This window comes from Calliphora vicina, chromosome 5 (genome assembly GCF_958450345.1).
Source record: "Calliphora vicina chromosome 5, idCalVici1.1, whole genome shotgun sequence".
Taxonomy (NCBI): Eukaryota; Metazoa; Arthropoda; class Insecta; order Diptera; family Calliphoridae; genus Calliphora; species Calliphora vicina.
In genome coordinates, this window is record NC_088784.1 from 60,717,054 (window position 1) to 60,724,724 (window position 7,671).

A 7,671-nucleotide genomic window follows, 5' to 3' on the forward strand; every position below is an offset into this window, starting at 1 on the left:
GTATCGCGATATTTATTGAACGTGTAGCATGTAGTATTGATGGATCGTGATCCAAATCGCAGAATAACCTCATTTTGCGTGATCCATTACAATGGATCGCGATCCAAATATCACAATATATATTGAACGTGTAGCAGTGCCCTTAGGATCGTATATTAAATATTGAAAAATCTATAACAAAATGTTTTGAAAAAAGTAACCAAAATGAAAAATAAATACACATCTACACATCCGGAAAAAAAATAACCAATTTTGGTTATAAATAACCAAAACGGCAACACTGCTAACTAGTAACAACTTTTAGTTATTGAACAGAGCTAATCTTTTGGGTCGAGAAGACCAATGCTTTTCTCCTAGGTTAGCAAAAGTTTAATGATTTCTTGAGAGCTTTAATTTTTCTGACAGTACGGTGATACATTAGGTTGGTAGGAACAGAGACCTGCTAAATAAATACTAGAGTGGGATACTTAAGGTTAATGGCCCTTAGTGTCTTTTAAAGATTTTGTCAATTGCTATCATACATCAAGCTCGGTTCACCATATGAAAAAGCGAAAAATGCCACAAATATGTTCGCTTGTCTTTTAAATAGTACAAAAATGGCTAAAGAGTTTTGCTCGAAAATTTGCAAACTGGGCAAGAACTTCAATATCTAAAATGTCTTCGTTTCGCTTAACAATACAATGCTTAGTTTCTCAGATATTTATAGCGAAATATGAAAAAAGCTAAGAATTTCACATTTTTTCATATTTTTTTTAGATTTTTTCAAATTGTGTTCGAACAAAACATTCTATAGTCAAAGGGTACGGAGAAATTTTAGATATTGAAGTTCCAAACTAGAACGAGTAATTTTTGCATAAAATACTTTAGTCATTTTAGTGTCAATTGAAATATAAAGTTGAGATTTTTCCATTTTCACATAATTCATTCATCAATTTTTTTTTTCAAATATTTTCGGAAAATGAACGACTATGCCCAAATCTAAAAATTTTCTTATATTATAATAATAATCATAAAAATATATATTAGAAAAATACTTTTTAGGGTTAATATTTAGTGGAATAATAATCAGAAAATATATTAAATGATCTGCAGAATTAAAATTTCATCGACTGCTTTCGTTTGAAAATAGTAATAGTGGGTAAAACGACAAAAATATTTATTAAAAAATACTTGTTAGTAAGTGGATTCATAAACGTAATAATCCATGGGCAAAAAGGGGACTTTTGTCCTTCTTTTCTTCAGAGAAATAAGTTTATATATAATGTATACTATAGAGGATATTTTTTATCACAAAAGTCAATTTTAATAATTTGTTTTTATTTGAAAGATCAATACATGGCATTAGCATTTGAAAATGATTTCGGGCATATGGCCACCACAGCTGTTCTTGACAAAGCGCATTCTGATCTTTAAATTTTGGGCTACTTTTTCGAGCATTGCTGGTCACGAATAACACCAACAATATTGGCCTCCAAGTCGTCAGTTGTTGCTGGTTTATCAGCATAAACCAGTGACTTCTCGTGGTCCCATAGGAAATAATCAGGAGCTGTTAAATCGCACGACTTTAGACATGCTTGACAGCTACATTTGACAGCTACATTTCTCGAAATCATGTTACCGCCAAATTTTGATTTCAATAAATCGATGTTTGCGGACGCCGCACAGTGGTATGAGAAAAAAAAGAGGGATATAAATCTGTAACTTCTAAACCCTTTGAATGAAATTTCACATGCGCAAAGGGGAAGTGTTGTCGAGTTTAAGTTTTGAATCTGGACCTAATGCACCCACCAGGAACTGGGCCAGCGGTCTAAAAAGTAGGACACCTCAAGTATGGTAAATTTTAAAAATGATCCTATTTTTTCGATTGTGTTCCGATTTCAAATTAAATTAAATTTCAATAATTTTTACCCACCCTACTCCAGTTTTTTGATGACCGCGGTTCCAAAAATTTCAATAATTTTTACCCACCCTACTCCAGTTTTTTGATGACCGCGGTTCCAAATATTTTCCGATTTTCCAAATGATTAAAAATCATGACTGAGTCCAAAGTTACATGCATTTGAATTTAAAAAAAATTAAAAAATGCGATTTTTCGCTATTTTTTTGGGGAAAAAAGTACTTTTATTCTTTTTAAGTTATCTAAAAAATTTCTAAAAGGATGTATAATGAATTTGTACTTTTTGAAAAGCTAACTTCACATCAAATATTTTAAATGAAAAAAAAAATAATTTTTGATACCGAGGGGACCAGGTCCATTTAAAAACGCCTATTTTTTCTGTAAAATTAAACTTTAGGGCAAAAATTCTCAAATCGCGTAGTCGATATCAAAATATAGTAACCCATTTTAGATGGCCCAATATGTTCTTAATTATTTTGTAAAGGGTTTCGATAACCCCGCCCTTGCAAGGCCTTGGTATGGATATTATAGCCTAAAAACTATAGAAGTCCATTTTTGGATTTTTCAACACTTTTTTTTGAATTGCGGGATTCCTAATTACAAATTTTAAAATTAGTTTTTATTTTGCCATTTTCAATAAAAAATCTATATAAGTGTAAAATTTCATTAAAAATATTCATAAATAAAAATTTTATTTCAATTTGAAAAATTTGTATCTATGCAAAAACTCAATAAAAAGCATTTTTTGTCATATTTTTCAAAAAAAGTATTCCATGAATTTCTTAATTGTCAAAAGTTACATTATTGAAAAGTATACAAAATCCTCTATCCACTGATATATAACATGTCTACCTTATGTTTTTTACGTGGCAAATTAATTAGGGAAAACTTAACAACTCGCAGATAATTTACCTAGCACTGTTATTTACATTCATGTTATGTAGGCAACATGCTCTTTTATGAATTTGTATGTTTCTATGATATCATTGATCATGGTGTGTTACCGATCTCCAGTGATTTTAACTCGAGCTCCGAATTCATTTTGAAAAAAATTAACGTACAATGATGCCAAATGGTAAATTTTTCTGGATGTAATTTAGTCTAGAGCAGCCCAGTCGGACTTTGAGTTAACTTAAAACTAACTAATGGCCAATCAGAAATGAGTCACAGGTGACTAAAAAACTAGCTCATTTCCCTTGTAAATCCCTATTCAGTTTTTCCATGTAGTGTCATCAGAGCGAGCAGTACTCACTCACTATGCATAAGTTTCAGCTAACCACAAGCTAACTCATTATGAGTTAGCTTGTGGCACATAAAGTATGATTGCATTATAAGTTAGCTATGAACTGACTAATTAATGATTAGGTTTTACAAGTTAACTTATAGTTAATTTAAATAAGTCATTCTACATAAGTTTCAGCTAACTCACAATGAGCTAGCTTGTGGTTAGCTGAAATTTTTTTTATCATTGTTTTATTTTATATTTTAATATTAATTTGGTTGGTTTTCATTTTTTTGCTGAATATATAGAAAAATCTAAGTACCCAGAAATTTTGGTTGAAATCGGTCAACCCGTTTCCGCAGTTAGTGTTAACATCAAAGTGTACACTTCTTTTTATATATTACTTTCGAGTGACTACGTTAATTTTCTACTTATCGTATAATTTAATAGATGCAGTTCGAGATAATGTAGAAGAAACCAGACAAAGTAATTAGAAATGTGCTGAAATTAATAAAAAGCGACATTTTTAAACCGTTTGCGTATGTGGTCTTCCTCAAATTTCTAGACAAACTGATTAAAATTATAAACAAAACAAATATATAGTTTTAACTGTCATGATCATGAAGAAAAAAAATATAGAACTTATTTTTTCTTATTTGCTTTTTACTCTCTTTAATGCTTGTTTATTTCTGCATCAGCTTTGAGTGAGTCAAAAGTTAGCTTAATACTTATCGAGATGAAGTCAGTTGTTATAATAAAATAGCTCATCTATGCACAATTTTGCAGTTATGTTGCTATTTAATCTCGCTACTCTCTTTAATGTTTGTTGATTTCTGCATCAGCTTTGAGGGAGTCAAAAGTTAGTTGAATACTTATCGAGAAGAAGTCAGATCTTTTAAAAAACAAATAGCTCATCTCTGCATCAATATTGAGTTACTTCAGAAGTTAGTTGTAAATGAGTTAGCAATAAGTCAACTTGATTTTGAGTCAGCTCATAAAAGTCCGACAGGGAGGGAAAGGCAACCTATACTATTGCATTTTACGATTGTATTAGTTATACACTCTCTCCGCTCTCACCACGAATCGGTGTTGCCAGTAAACTTTCGTCGCTTTTCCCCAATTAAAAATGTAAAATCTCATATTGTTCATCATACATCTTTAAATGTTGGGACATATTTTTTTTCACTGGCAACGCTGATTCTTAAATAGTGCGATAAAAAACGATACACAACCTGCTTGTTTGAGTTCTCAAGCTAGACTGATTAAAAGTTGTTTATTTCTATACAATGCGTGTGCACACGTACGTAAGAGAAGAGTAGATGAAAAACGCGGCGCCCATGTTTTGCCTTTCCCTGGTCTAGACTCTAGAGCAGCGAAATGCAATGAGCTCTCAAATGAGCTCTCTTGTTTTTATTTTCACATGTACGCAATCACACACATTGTATAAAAACAGTCAGTCTCGCATGAGCATTGATAGAAGCAGGTTGTGTTACGCTTTTATGCATGTTTATTTCATTATTTCAGCTAGTTGTTTTTGTTTTTGCCAGAGAACCCAGCGGCGAAAAGAAGTAGTAAGCAGGCCTTCTGGAAGGCCTTATTTAGCAGACACAAGGACTTATTGACCCATTCCATACTCATACATTTTTTACACACGATGTCCTAGCCAGCCAAGGCCTTCTTTAACAGGCCTGATAGAAGGCCTTCTTCAACAGGCCTGGTAGCAGGCCTTCTTCACAGGCTTGTTTTCAGGCCTTTTGTAAATAAATTTTGTTAAATAAATTGTATCTTTGATTAAGCCTAAACTATGTTTAAAATTTAATAACTTACCCGGCCTAAGCGATATCTTATTTATTTTAATTTTTTATAATAAAATCCAATAATGACCAAGTAAAAAATTCTCACAACCGCTTTGTCGAAGAATTAAAGCAAAACTATTTTAAGTTTACTTCTTTTTTCTCTTCACTTTTTGCATTTTGTTGTATTTGTAGTTTTGTCTTTGGAATGTGAGTTTTTAACGGTATTTTCTGCTTGTACTACGTTTGTAGCAACAAAAAGAAGGGAGCAGGTAGGCCTTCCATAAGGTCTTCCTGAGAAGGCAAGCGAGCATGAGTACTGGATCTAAAAAAAGGTCCAGGAAGGTCTTACAGAAGGCCTTATAGCTGAAGGCCTCAAAAATTTCGCCGCTGGGAATAATTCTCAACTCATACAACTACAATATCTAAAAACTGTAGTGGTGTGAGTTTGCATTTCGCTGGTCTAGACTCTAGAGTCTAGAGGGACTGTTGTGGATTTTTCTCACTACATATGCGCCAATTTTGTTTATTTACAAATCCGTTAAACCAGCAATGAGCCTTATCACTGAAAACAATTTTGCGATAAAGAAGTCGTTTATAAGTTAAAGTAAATTTAGATAATTTAGTAACGTCAATATATTTATTTTGCCAGAGTATACACTGAGGGGAAAATGACGTTGCAAAATCCACAACGGTTGGTGTCATTTTGGCACCATACGGTGTCACTTTTTTTCGACACCGTACGTTTACAATTTGTAAACAAATGGGTACGAATCGACAACGCATTGTTGTTAAATTAAACGCCGACGCATCTCAACGTGAGTTGCTGACAAGTTATTGTCAAAGTGTTGCGGCGAAACTTTTTGCTCTGCTTTTTTTTATAAGTGAGTTTTAAATTTTATTTGCATTAAAAAAGTGAAAATATTTAAAAATGAAAATACAGGCAAATCCCGGTATAACGAATCTCACTTTAACGAAAATCCGATTTAACGCACGGTCAAATTCGTAACATTGACTACCTTATATAACGAACGTTTCAAAAATTGTATGCTCGATATAACGAATGGTGAGTGTAGGTGAATAAAAATACTTTGTGTTTTTATATATCAAAAAAATATTAAGTTTTCATTTTCTTAATTAATTTTATTAATCATATTAGTTTTCAATAATTTTCATTATAATTTTCAATATTCTACAACAAACAATAAAATTTTGTAATTTTGAAATAAAACCAGAATATTGTATTTTATTTTAAAATAATATAAATATAATCTCTACAAATTTTTGGCGATCCTGCATTTTACACGTGAAGAAATAAAACGAATAATATTCCGTGTAATTAAGAAAATATTAATTTTTCGAAACAATTACCTGCAATTTGAAATTAATGCAAAAATAAATACCATCTAATCTCAACAAATAAATATCATCTAATCTCTACAACGCCTGTCTTTATCATCTATAAATTTCAAAGACGACAAATCCAATTTGTATTATCAACTATAAAGTAATTCATCTGAAGATTCACATCAGTTTCAGTTCAAGTCACAACAAGTCACTATTATTATAATCAAGATAAAACTTGTTCAAGATAAGTTGACCATCAGTTTTAAATTTCCGAGAAAAGAAGTCAGTATAAGTGTTTATTTCTTGTTCCATATTCAAATATTTCTTAATATTGTTTGCCTATTATTGTTTACTTTTAAAAATACTAAATATCTACATACATATCTAATCACGATTATTATCATAACTAAATTAACGAATAATTAATTTAATTTAAACTTTAATTTCGATTTTATTTGTAAACTTTCCCTCTTAAAATGACCACTCGCTCTCCAACACGTACTAATACACATACACAAAATTCAACACATTCACAATCTAATTCAATAACTACAAATAACAATTTAAACTCAAATTTGACAAATTGATTTAGACATATGTGCTTCCTCTGTTAAACTCCCTCAATTCTGGACCAATTGTCCAGATGCATGGTTTGTTCACGCCGAAATGCAATTTGCAACCAAAGGCATTACTACAGACCAAACCAAATATGAATATATTATAACTGCTTTACCACAAGAAGTTATAATAAAAGTGTTAGACATAATTCAAAATCCAACTACAAATAATCGGTATCTTAATCTTAAAAAGGTGTTAATTGAACGTCACTCCCTAAGTGAAACTTCTAAATTAGACAAAATACTCTCTGATAGTGATATGGGAGATAGAAAACCATCGGAATATTTTAGATCGTTAGCCCTTCTTGCTGGTTCTAATTTTAGCCCAGATGTTTTAACAAAACTTTGGCTACGTAAACTTCCAAAGTCTCTAAATGTTGCTTTAACTGGATCTAATATTAATGATCATAACGAATTAATTCAATTAGCTGATAGATTGTGGGAAGTTATTTACAACGGAGAAATATGTAGTGTTAGACAATCTTCTAGATCTTCCAATATTGAACAAATCGTACAAAATTTAACTGCTTCTTTATGTGAAAATATAAGTAAATTGACACTAGAAGTTAGTTCTCTTAAAAGAGAAATAGGAACCCGGGCTTCACGTCCTTTTTATAGAAGATATAGCAGAAGTTCTTCACGCTCTCGTGGTCGTCCACCAAATAGGAACTGGTTATGTCGTTTTCACTACAAGTTTGGTAATCAAGCTAGAAAGTGCGAACAACCATGTTCATTTTCTAATGAAAGTTCAACAAACTAAAATCATCCACTGTTGCAGCGACGAACAGTGGAAAT